This window comes from Crocodylus siamensis, chromosome 4, assembly GCF_052110815.1.
Source record: "Crocodylus siamensis isolate JL-2025a chromosome 4, ASM5211081v1, whole genome shotgun sequence".
NCBI classification, from domain to species: Eukaryota; Metazoa; Chordata; order Crocodylia; family Crocodylidae; genus Crocodylus; species Crocodylus siamensis.
In genome coordinates this window covers 214,866,062-214,879,178 of record NC_143398.1, presented here as the reverse complement: position 1 = coordinate 214,879,178, position 13,117 = coordinate 214,866,062, and the positions used below count along the sequence as shown (strand labels likewise).

Here is a 13,117-nt window from a genome sequence, read left to right as displayed (position 1 = left end):
ATAAGGAAGAAAGGCAAAAATACCACTTTCAGGTGTAGGGCTGGATGCAAAACACAAAATGAAAAACACAGTATCCTTAAACACAATCATTCCCTTCTGCCAGCTTAGCCAACTACCTGAGAATACCACCTATTCACATTACTTGTCAGCAAGTGCTACCAGCAGTCCCAGACAAACAAAAATCCTCTTCCCCACAGAGATACACATAGTTGCATAGTAATAGTTTTATGCTCTTACAGTCAAGTATTTCCTGGAAAATACCTCTAATCTCAGTATCATTCAAATATTCCATCTTTAAACAAAGAATTGTAAAGTAGAAATAGCTGAGAGTCAGGTATATCCCAAAACAAACACAGGCCTTTTGTATCCGATAAGCTCATTACTTTAGATTAAATTTCATTTAATGAGTAAGTAGGAAGGTCAAGTTAAGTAACTTTTAAACCCAATGAATTTCATAGTATACTTTATCCACGAAACAAAAAAACATTATCTCATCTCCTCTCCACACATCAGCACACTGCAATGCCACTATTGTATCCCTTACATTTTACTACATTTAAAAAAATAAATTCAGTTTATCTTGGATGTAAAAACTAGCTCCATAAAGAGTTAACAACAACATCATACAGAGAATTAACAAACAACTAGTTAAAAAAACCCCACAAAACAGAAGCCAAATGGTTAAAAATAAAAGGAGAGAAACAAAGAAAAAAGACCGGGGGGGGGGGGAGGGAGGGGGCATAAAAAACCAGGAACTGAAGTCACCTATGTCTGCCAAGCTACGTTCAATCAAGTGATTCAGCTGGTGTTTTGTTTTTTTAAAAAAACAAAGCTCCTATACATCCCATTTTTGCTGACCAAATGCATCCATTTCAAAGTTAGCCCCAGCAGTCTGCCTGTCAGTGTCAAAGGCTTACCAGAGGGAGAGAGAGAGAGAAAAGACTGCTGGAGCAAAAGATGCCAGTTTCAGTGGTATCGCTGCTGGTAGGTTTCTCATACCAATCTTGGGTGAGATCTTGGCCCACTGATTTCCAGAACAAATTTCCCAGAATCTCACACCTGGGTTTTAGGGTTCATCACATGCAAAGTCTATAGAGTCTTAACAGTAACTTTTTCTGTTAGAAAAGGAAGTTTCCCCTCTATCCTCATGCTATTTTTAAAATGTAAAAATAAACCAATATAGTTCAAGATCTGCAGTTAAGCAGAAGCTGAGTTTCAGTAGGAATTATACCTTCAGAATCTTATACACTATACCAATTTACAACTACTTAACTTTTGGATGGATAAAGTGCCTTTTCCTAACCAGCTCAAATAATAGGTTTGTTATTATGTTATTAAATAATAATATTGTTTTCCAACTTGTTCAGAAAGTTTCTTTTACATATGGCAGAGTGAGCAAATATTACTTTACCACACTGGCACCCATAAAATAAAATGCTTTTAAAAAAGTCAGCATCATTCATATAGTTCCACAGAAATAAAGACAATGAAATAGAAAACCACTACAATCAATGTCGCTTGCCTTAGAAGCATCTTGAATGTGTATTTCTGATAAATGTAAAGTAAAACCAAGGCATTTATCTAGCAGCTGGAAACCATTAGTCTATGCCAACGTTCTGTTCCACTAATAATCTCTCTTAAATTGCACTCTCTCTAACAGCCCTACAGATTGGATCTAAACACTTCTGCCACCCATATATTTTAGCCACCTCTTTTTAAATTTATAGTGAATATTTTGAAAGTGCAAAGGGAACAGAAACTCCAGAGAAAATAAATGTAAAGGAAAACAACTAACATTTCTTGAGCATTGCTACCTTAAGAACATTAATGCAACATGGGCCAGGTCCAAAATCTGGCCGAATTTTTAAGCATTAAACTCAAATGGGAGAAGTGTTCCCAGTTCCAAATATCCAGTTTATTAATATAATCTACCTTTCTGGAGAGAAGAAATAACACTATAAATTTTGGGAAAATGACGATAACAAGAAAGTTCTGTGCTCTCTCTGCAGTACAGGTGGGCAGGGCACAGCACTGTAAATTGCATCTCTGTGCAATATGATACAGAGCTGTGAGTTTCATTCATTTAAAAATAAATTCAAAACCAAGCCAGACCAGTCTAATATAAAACGTCAAAATTGGCCAGTAAAGCAAAACAGTTAAACATTATCTAAACTGAGGGACCCAGCCTGAGAGACAGAGCACTCTAGCCTTAATTCAGCAATGGCCTTATCCCATACATTTTTAGGGCTGCAATTGTTCAATTTTTTCTTTAATTATTTGACACTGTTCATGAGGGCATTTTGGGCCAAATGAGAATTACCTTGACATAGGATTCAGAGACGACATTTTGTAGAATAGTCTGCCTTCAATCTTGCCTTCCATACGTGGTTTTAAGATGAGCAGAAGAGGGAGGGGGATCCTTTGTGGTGTAGACTATATGTTTTTTGGTTTTCAAGGCAAAATGCATTACTTAATCTATAAGAATTAGTGGAGGAGGATGCGTGATTTACATGCTGGTGATCATTAAAGGCTATTTAATTTGTTTAATTTAATTTGACTAGGAGTCCATGGCTTTTTGCACAAGTTTTTTATTTCTGCTAAATACTTGCTGTGTAGCATGGATCACTTTAAGTGGTAAGCAATTCTAGTGGGTTGGAAGCAGTACTTCCAAAGTAGTAGATTTGCTTGGTATCCTACAGTATTCTGCGGAATTGTACTCAGCACCCTGTAGGAATGAGACTGCAATGCTCAAGCTTGATTGTTCAACAAAGCAAGAGACTAATTTAAAAAGTAACTAGGTGACACTATTCCTCAAAAAATGATTTTATGTATGCTGAGAAATATGGTAACTAAATAAAATTAAGTAGAATAGTGAGGTATGGCACCATTTAAAAAATGGGGAAAAAATTCTTACTGCCAGGAAAAAAAATGTCAACCCAGTGTTGTGACATTATATTTGGAAAACAGACCTCTTATTAACTTGGATTTATTTCACACTTAATATTTACTGCATTTTAACCAACTGCAGTTTACAAGTGAGCCAAAAGTGTATCATAATATTTCATAGATTTCATAGACATTAGAGCTGGAAGGGACCTCGGGAGATCATCAAGTCCAGCCCCCTACCCGAAAGGCAGGAAGTCAGCTGGGGTCATAGGATCCCAGCAAGATAAGCATCCAAATTACTCTTGAAGGTGTCAGTGTAGGTGCTTGAACCACCTCCAATGGCAGGCTGTTCCAGACCTTGGGGGCTCGGACAGTAAAGAAATTCTTCCTTATGTCCAGCCTGAAACGGTTTTGTAGTAGTTTATGATCGTTCGACCTCGTCATCCCTTGGGGCGCTCTGGTGAACAAATGTTCAAAACAGTTTCAATTGTCTTGATTTCCCTCTATCCCCACCCCCCCGCCACAAAAATATTTAACATCATTTTAAAGCAAACTAAGTTTTAACGAAAAATAATTTATATTTTTTCTTTTGTGAATGCTAAATAGCTCTTCACTTGTTTAGATGCACTCTCTCCTCCAAATACTTAAAACATTTTCAAATTCTTGTAACTTCAGCACCTGAGTGAGACGATAGATAAAATAAATACAGCTAAGCAAAACCAGAAGAACAAAGCAGTACTGTTTTCAAGACTGCTATTTATCTTTATAATCCTGCCTTTCCAGAAAGCAGGTCCTATGTATCTACTACTCTACCTAGTCATGAGCAAAGGCACTTCTCTTGCTCTCATTCAAATAAAAGATTCCAGGTAATTGTGAAAAAGTAGAAGTATCAACTGACATTAAATACTGGTCACGCTAATATTCTTCAAGCACAGAGAACATCTGTGAAAAAGCCAGATTCCAACTTCGGCTAATTCCAGGGCAGGTTAAATGAAGCAGAAAAATATTAATGATTTGAAAGATGCAAGAATCATAGCAAGAATAGAACTGTCAAATAGCAGTCAACTAAACTCCTTGGCCAAAAATGTGAAAGATACAATGAAACCTGGCAGAGATCAGATGAAGAGGTCACAGCAATCTGGGTAGCTTTAAGAGGTAAAGGAGATATACACTCAAAAATTCATATAGTATTTGCTAACAATGCAGTGGAGGCAAAGTCCTTTCCTAATGGCACTGAGACTGTAAAAAAAATACTCCCAAATCAAATCCTGAAGAAGGCACAAAAAGAATTAAAGGATGAAAGCTTAAACCAGACAAATTCAAATTAGAAGTGCGGCCAGCATTTTTATGAGTAAAATTATTAACCATTTAATCGCACATCAAGGAAAATGGTAAATACTTCAGCTCTTAATATCTTTACATCAAGTTTGAATTCCTTTATAGAAGATATTTTAACCTAATAACTTATCTTTGGCTTATATAGAATCTTAAGGTAAATAAACAAGAGGGATCACTGGTTTTATTTTTTAAATACGTGAATGCATGACTATGACCAGTTATCGTTAAATTACTGTGTTGCAAACCTAATGGAACCTCACAAAATAATTCCTTGTCTTTCTATTACTTCCAAAGAAGCCAACCCACATCTACAGTGCCTACAGATGTTTAGGGCCCCACTCTAAATCGTGACACTTTATGTAAAGCGCCATGAGTTAGAGGCCCTGCCCCAACAGAGGGGTAGGGGCTGGAGCCTGCTTGCACCTGCGCTGGCCAGCAGATGGGAACCTGCCCCTTCCCTTTCCTGAAGCTCTGGGGCTGTCAGTGGGAGAGGGAGGGAGGGGGGAAATGGGTTTTTGCTTGGTGCTTATTTTATCCAATAGGCTTTCTTTTGCTTTAATTCTGTGGGTCTAAGATAATGACATGACCAGGGAAACTCAGGAAAATAGAGATTTACACAAAATACATGCATCTTTCCTTCCCTAAAAAAAAAACACACACACACAAAAAAAGCCAAACAGGAAGTGCTCCTCAGGTATCGGGGAACATTTTAGCACTTTTCTCAGTTAGACCATATATTAAAACCTCTTATGACTTGAAGTTTCTTACAGTATGTATTTCCATAACTAAACAACATATATGTTTCATTAGTTTTCAAAGAAAAAGAAATCAGTCAAGTATATCTTCGTCTTTGGATGGTATGGGTTGATTTTTAGGCACCCACATATAACTCTGACACTCCAAAACTTTTATGTTTGAGTTTAGGACTGGTTCCTGCCACTGTCTCCTCCCTATTATCTAGGAGGAAAGAGGCACATGAACCCACATACAGTGTGTTAGACATTCCAGGCTACAGCTCAGCTGACTGTCTACCTTCCCCAGTAACTGGAGGTAGGATTTCTCACAAGAGTTGCTGCCCTATAAAGTTGAACTTAAAGCAACATCTCTTAGGCTTCGGGTCTCAAGGTCAAGTAGAAGAGGGACTTGGGCTTCATCACTACCAGCAGTAGCAGTCACTCTCCAGGGCTTTGACTCCAGTGCAGGGCTGCTCATATGCAAACAACTGATTTATTCCCTCAGGACAGAGTCATCTTTTGGTTGTTCCATCTTATGAACTGTAATTTAGACTTTTCTGATTAAGAGAACACACGTTTCTGAACAGCCACCTTGGCCATTGCAATGGCTTCCTGGGTGTTTTATCCTTCTCCTGGACTTTTTCCATTTCTGTACTTGCATAAGTTTCCCCAGCATTTGATTCACAGCCACTTGGCCTTTTATGAGTGTCCCTTCACTCCACTAAGGCTGACACTACAGTTGAATGCTCTGATGTGCTTCAGTGTCCACAGTAAAGGAAGGCACTGAACTACTCTGAGAAGTTACCAATTTGATTATTCAAGTTTTACAGCAGTTTACCCGCATTGATTTAATATTGATGTAGTTAATCCAGTCATCTTTAGCAACTATGACCAATTAGCTTCTGGCAGGACAGGTATTTCTCTTCTTCCCCTAGCCCCATTTCTATTACTCCTCCCACAATTTTTACTCTGTTTTCTACTTTTCTCTTCTTTTCTGGTACCTCTTTTCAGTTAACTTGCGTTCCCTCCTCTTTGCCACCCACCTTTAATCACGTTTCTCTTCTCCTTATTGCCTCATGTTTCCTCCCCCTTAACTTTGCTTTCTTACACATATGGGATTTCACGGATTGAACACTTTGGGCCTGATTCTCCATTGCCCTGAACTTTGAATAGTCAGTGACACTTCTGCAACTAGGCCACCATTCTAGTGTGGCAGTGTCATAAAGGCATCGGGAATTGTGAAGAATCAGCAACCCTATTTATACACACCAAGTTATTCCCTGCTGATGTTTGAACAGATTTCTTCTGGGTGTCTCCTTTAATCTATGGCAATAACAAACACTACAGAGACAAAAAACTTATAACTAACCAGGAGGACAGGAGGATATATAGAACCGATCGGTATATCTCAGTTTTCAGAAGCAAAAAGTGGGAAGACAGAAATCACACGTACAAGAGATTCCCCTCCTCCTTCAGAAATATAGATGACTTTACTCAGGGGTCAGCAACATATGGCCACAGGCCACATCTGGCCTGTGGAGCCAGGGGCCCTTGCCCACAGCTGTGCTGGGCAGCAAGGAGCAGAGCTAGGATCAGGTGGAAAAGGGTTGTGCTTGTGCTGCACCTAAGGGGTAGGGAGAAGCAGCAGAAGGGAAGAGCGGTGGCAGGGTTGGGACACTGGGCTGCCTCAGACCAGACAGAAGCTTGCTTATTTCCACCAGGGGCTCCAAAACATTGTTAACTGCTGCTCGACACGTTTAGCTATTCCTTGTCTTTCAACTGGCACACAGTAACCACCCAAGAATAAGGTGAAGGACATAGCCATGGCACAGAAAGCCGGCTAAAAACTTACCCCCCCAAATTCAGTATAAACACTGCTAATTACTCGCCTATGCTTCATTAAGGCTTGTGGCCTTGTTTTTCCGGAGTGGCCTAAGTCTTTAGTAAGGATCCTGGGACTGACAAGACTTCTAGTTTTAGGCGCTCCCCAGGCCCTGATACTGAGGGAGCCGAGTCAGTTTCACCCATGAGGGAGTTAAATAGAGCACAACATTTTTTTACCAAAGAGAGAGAGAAGGGGCCCAGGGCTTAAACACTTCGGTGTTTAAAGGTCACAAAATATCAGACATTAAATCAGTCACTGATTCAGGTCTGGATCCTAGGCATTTGAGGAAATTATGGTGGGGGGGGGGAAGAAAGGGAAGCAGACAGAGAGAGGTCTCTAGCAGCAGGATTTGTGACTGCAGCGGCGGGAGGAGATCGGATGGAGGGCAGCAGCGAGGAGGGACTGATGCAGGTAAGCGCAGAGGGCTCAGTCCGCCCACGGACCCGCAACCACCTCCCCCGCACGGACCCGCAACCTCCCGCCGCCGCCGCACGCACCCGCGCCGGCCGGAGGACCTGCAGCCACTTCCACGCAGCCTGCTCACAGCATCGGTAACCCTGGCAACCTCAAGTCGCCGGCTCATTGGCTGGTTTCACACGGGGCAGCGACCAATGGCGCGCGGCCCTGCGCGGGGCTCGGCCAATGGTGGAGGGGCACGGGGCAGGGCGCCGCGTGACGCGTGGGGCGGGGGGCGGAGCGAGCGGGCAGGCGGCCAGGAGTGGACGCGGCGGCAGCGGCGACGGCGGCACCATGGAGACCCCGGGCTAGGGCCGGGCGCGCGGCGCGGCGGGGGCTGCGCTGGGCCCGTCCGCGCCCGGACCCCGCCGGCGCCTGCATCTGCGCGGTGAGTGCGGCGGGCGCGGAGACCGGGCTCGCCGTCCCTTCCCTTCCTCGTCCCGCTGCCCCGAGGAACCTTCCCCGGCTCGGCCCCGTGGCTAGGGCTCGGCTCCGCAGCCCGCGCTGCCCTCGGCCCCCGCGTGCGGCCGGGCTCCGGGCGGGGCGGGGCGCTGCCGGGCTGGGCAGGTGCGAGCCGCGGCGCGGGCGGGCGCAGGCATGCGAGGAACGCGCTGGGAAGGAGCCCGCCCGCTCCCCGCAGCCGCAGGGCCCCGGAGCATCTGCCTGGCGGCCTCCTCGCCCGCCCGCGCCGCGCTCAGGTTAGAGGCTCGCGGCACTTTCCCGCCATGAGATCAGTCCCGGACCCCCCTCCCCCCCACCCCCGCGGCCTTTGCTTCCCGCGCCAAGTTGAGCTCCTGCTTGGAACGTGCTGGGGCTGGGGCTCGGGGGAGGGCGGACCAGCCTGGTGCCGCAGCGCGGCCTCCGCTAGCCCTTGTGGCCGCAGGGTGTGGGAAATCGCTGTCGGTGCCTGGACACATCTTGTCGTCTCCTGAATTGCGGCTTTTCATCCTCCTGAGCCGCAGCGAGACCCCTGTATCTCGCGTCACTCGAAGGAACAGAGAGGCAGTGTTGTGGCAGGGATGGGACGGAGAGGACGGTCTGGTGCGGGAGCTGTGCACTGGGCGTGTCGGCCACCAGCTGAAATGAGGCAGCACGGTGGCAGGAGACCGGTTGCCACCATGTCTTCTCCCACTGTTACGCTCTGTAGCCTTACGGGAGTTTTCATTCTGCTGCTCAAACTGTCATAGCTGTTTCTCTGCATGTTTGCCAGGGAGTGATTTGGAGCAGGTGGGAGAGGAGAGGAGGAGGAAGAGGTTTTGCCAACTTTGGTAGCAGAATGCTCCTGAGGATGGTCTAATAGAGGTTATTTTTTGTCTGTGGCTTTTCTTTCTCTGCGGATTCAAAGGTAATAATTCCAATGGTAGACTGTCTTAGAGAGAGAAGCAGTAGTCCAACCCCCTGCCTGAGGCAGGATCATTCCTATCCAAACCATCCTGTACAATCCATACGTAAGACTGCCATTGAATATGACGTAGTACAGACCTGACACCCTAACCTGCCACAGGTAAAGCAGGGGGACTGCAACAGCCAACCTCTTGCTTCTATGAAATGTCAGTACAACCTCAAGAGATCCCAGGTAGAAGGCCATGTCTCCACTGCAGAGGAAGGCAACACCCCCTACAGCCCAGACCAATCTGACCACAGGGTAAAATCCCTTTCTGTCACCAAAAGTGGCAATCAGTTTAACCTTGAGTAGAGGGACAAGACCCTGTAGTCAGAAACCTTAGGAGTAGCATCGGCACATTCTAGTCAAAGTCTACATAGCATTTATCTAAGGAAATCGGAGTAGTAGCTAAATCAGTTCGGGGATTGTTATACCTGCTGCTGTTTTGACACATTGTTTTGGCCAGTTTTGTTACTATCATGGCCATCATGATCAGGAGTGTAAATTTAGCTATTTGGAATCTGTTAATCAGTGTGGAGGGTGGTTAAGAAAAGAGGAATATATTTCTCCAGTACTGCTTTTAAGTCCAAAAGGTCTGAGATGATTGTTAGTTGCTATGCATGTGAGCACAACTAAAGGATTAAGTGTGTGGCTCTCTCTTCCCATGTGACAACCACATTTCAGTACCCAAATCTTAGAGACATTTCTCCCTCCTAAAATATTCCTTGTTGCTGAATATAGGGAGCACAAGCTATGGATTTTCATGCCTGATCAATAAGCAAAATAAACAGAAGAAAAATGACATACCTTCAAACAAGCACTTCTGACTGACTATAATGACGCATACAGATGTTTTATAGCTGACACATTTTGCCTCTGAGGATGGATTGCATTTACTAGTTTGCCTGTGTGTATGCTATCGGCAGTAGTCATACAAAAAGTGTAGGCATATTGGTAGACATGATTTAGCAGGTAGAGCATGTCTACCCTGTCTGGATTGGAGGTTCTGAGAGGGGAAGAAATGAAAGAGTGAAATGAATTCTGAAGTTGTTGAATCTAAGATGTTGCAGCACAAACCAGTATTTCTGTGATCAATGAGCACTCCCAGTGTAAAATTCTAAATGATGTATAGGAACACTGTATGGGGGGGGCAGGTAAGGAGGAAGGGGGAGGAATGCTTTTTTCAGATGCCAACACACACAAAAATCTATAGGACAAATGTACTATTATATTTTCTAAGTATGTAGCCCCAAGAAGACTATCCTATACTTCCCTTCTAATCTTCCTCTACATACTAATATTTTAAACAGCAGTCCAAACCAACATGTGGTATATAATTATGTATAAAACTAACTGCTTGAAGCAATAGGTGTGGTATTAGTGAAGGTGGTAATATTTTATAATTTGCTTTTAATTCTCTTCATGATTGTAATTTTTTTGGTAAATTCTGCTTGAAGAAAGGAGACCAGGAAAGGAGAATAAACCTTTTTTTGCCTTCATTGAATAGTTTTCGGGGGGACGGGGTAGAATTCTTTTTTAATGTGGTAATTATTTTTGGTAATTCTTTTTAAAACTTAAAATTGGAGCATAAGATTACTGGAACATAATACATATTTTGGTGAACAGCATCATCTTGCAAATTGCATCTGTTCTCAGGGGGAAAAATACCCCAAAAGCAAAAACAAGGATAGCCCTGCTCCCCTTCCCACAGTTTTTGCCTTGGAAGCTGTATTCATTCAGTTGCTTTTAAAAAATATTCATAAAGGACACTTGCAGTATGTTACATGCATTTTTTAATTTAGTTGGTTCAATCAATGCACTAAGTATTTTCCAATAATAATTAAATAAGGTCATTCCTATCTTGCCTGACATACTTTATTTCTGTAAAATGTGATGTGTATATAAAGTATACACATGGAATTTTTCCTCTTTCAATAGCAATCACGTACTTTAATCCAATTAGTATATTGTATGGGCCCTTTTTTGGCATTCATGCAGACTTTCTGATTGCATGTTGAGAATATTGCATACTTTTGGGAGTGTGTTCCCTCTTGTATGGGGGGGTGCTCTTCTTTTTTATGGTTCCATGTAGTTCATTTACAGCTACCAAAATAGTATTCAACTATTTTTTTTCTAGCAGTATAAAGTACTGTCAGAATGACATTTTAAATGTTTTTATTAAATAAAAATGTTCTTTGCAAATATAGCTTATATTAAACCTTGAAACTATGTAAGAACTACATAGAACTTCATGTCAAGTAGCAGACTTAATACATGTAGTTTGTATATGTTCTCTTCACTTGAAAGAAATACTGTCTGTGTTAATTAATATTACATGTATTGTGTTAGCTTGTATCCAAGTAAAACACACTAATTTGTTGTTCTTGTGATTTGGTACTGTGTAGCAGATAGGACAGTTAACTGATTTATCATGGTGTGCATGAGGATTGTAAATAACTGGTGGAATGCTAACATAAAGGGTCCCCGTTTCTGTGATATTTTAATGAAAAAATGTTGCAGTAGTAAGTAAATGAGATGCTTCTGAGCTATCTTTAACTTCATATCACATTTTTGTAGTTACGACAAAACATTCTTACTAATCCAAGGACCTGGTGATCACAGTAGGGTTTATTACCAGAGGCATAATAAACCTGACAAAGATATCTAGGTTTATTGCCAGGATATGCCTGTTGGAACATGCTGAGAGAATGAAACCACATTTGAATTTAGTATGAGGACTAGAGATTTTTGATGGAAAATAGATGTGTTGTTCTTGTTGTTTTACTATAGTTCATATCATCCAAGTAGTGCCCTTTCTCTCCCTAGCCCTATGCTGCCCCCAAAATACCTCAGGCATCTATCTCAACTTCAGCCATGACTGTAAGTTGTTGTCCTGGCTTGACTAAATAGATCAAAAAGCAGGGCAAATCCCTCATGCAGACGCATTTAATCTTATTTAAGCTTTGCTTCTCACTTGCATTATGGCTGCCTTTTGGAATTCCCATCAATACTAAAGACCCAGTTTTTGCTAATCAGGGAACAGCTAAGTACAAAGAAGACAGTCCCTTTCCAAGAGACTCCACAACCTGTAAGTCAGGCAGAACACAACAAATGAACAAAATAGGCAAATGGAGAGAAAACTGAGGCAGTGAGTTGAAAAGGATAACTCGGCTCCAACAGTACTCTGTACTTCTGTATCCAGTATTAAATAGAAAGTGATATGTGGGCTTTGCTGCAGAGAGTTGTTTTTACATGCATACATACTTACTGTGTGACATCCTAAGTTAAGATCTATGGACTCAGACTCCCCAGGTGTGTAGGCTGTTTTTTAAGTTGATAATTTACCAACTCAAACTTAAAACAAATTAAGACACTTTTAAAGTGTACTTATTTAACATATGTGTTTTGGTGCAACTGTGTCATGATGTATTTTCCTTGGGATTATAACTAAAACATGTAGATTAAATAGAGCTTTTTACACTAGATTTGGTAAGCTCTCTTGCCCTGTCCCCCTGTCACTTTAAAGCAGCATCCATTCATTGAGGCAGCTGTATAGTACAGGATAACATTTAATATTAATTCTATAAATGGTGAGTAATAGTGCTAATTAGCACAAATAATTGATTTGTGTCAGGCAACTGGATTAGGATAATAGCTAGTTTTTTGTTTGTTTGTTTGTTTTTTTAAAACACAAAACCTCAAATGATTTGGATACATAAACTTTTCTTATAAAAACAAGTCACACAGCAAATTCACTGACTACAGTTAATCTTCCATTCATTAAATCATTTTAAATCGGAGATTGGCAATTTACAGCCACAGGCCAAATTTGGCTTGCAGAGCCATCTGATACCACCTGCAGATGTGCAGCTTCCATTGCATCTAGTGGCTGAAGGCTTTGAGTGTAGTTGGTTTCCCCTTTCCATGTCAGGGAAGCACTAGCTGTGGGCACTCCTCAAGGCAGGGGTGGAGGAGGAGGGAAGCACCAGCAGTGGTTAGGTCCAGTGCCTTCCAGCCTCCAACCCAAACTGGGTTACTCCTGCTTGAGCTGGGCCACTCTGACCCATAGCCAACTACTGATTTAAGCTGATTATGTCAGGTTATCCGAGGAAGAGTCCAAATGAAAGGACTGGAACTTAAGAGCATCTTTAATGTACTCTGAGGTTGAGGGGGAGAGGGGCATTTTAATTAGAGCAGCTCTCTGGAGATGAGATGCTTTGGAGTAAGTGTCTGACGTGTATAGGTATCCTAAGTTCCTATGTGTATGTTTTGTTTTCAAGAGTTCCAGAGTTACTTAGACAATCCTTCACATTTTTTTAAAACTTAGATTTCACCTTCTCTTTCCTTTTCTCTATTCATGCTAAATTTCCAGGAGTCAGCATTCAGTATATTAGTAGAATTCAGTGCATTTGTATTATTTAAATATTTTGGAGA

General features: G+C 42.2%; 2 protein-coding genes across 7 annotated transcripts in view; one reads left to right on the top strand and one right to left on the bottom strand.

The window, feature by feature from the left end:
- Positions 1-7,395, bottom strand: part of CCDC148 (coiled-coil domain containing 148) — a 165,917-nt gene extending 158,522 nt beyond the window's left edge. Inside the window, exon 1 of the mRNA XM_090041252.1 lies at positions 7,341-7,395. The gene's annotated coding sequence lies outside the window, so the exon portion shown is untranslated. The remainder of the gene's footprint in view (positions 1-7,340) is intronic.
- Positions 7,396-7,541: 146 nt separating this feature from the next.
- Positions 7,542-13,117, top strand: part of PKP4 (plakophilin 4) — a 275,173-nt gene continuing 269,597 nt past the window's right edge. For 5 of the 6 annotated variants that reach the window (XM_090045672.1, XM_090045670.1, XM_090045673.1 and 2 more), the window contains exon 1: positions 7,542-7,687. The gene's annotated coding sequence lies outside the window, so the exon portion shown is untranslated. The remainder of the gene's footprint in view (positions 7,688-13,117) is intronic. The other variant, XM_090045669.1, reaches the window with a different exon arrangement.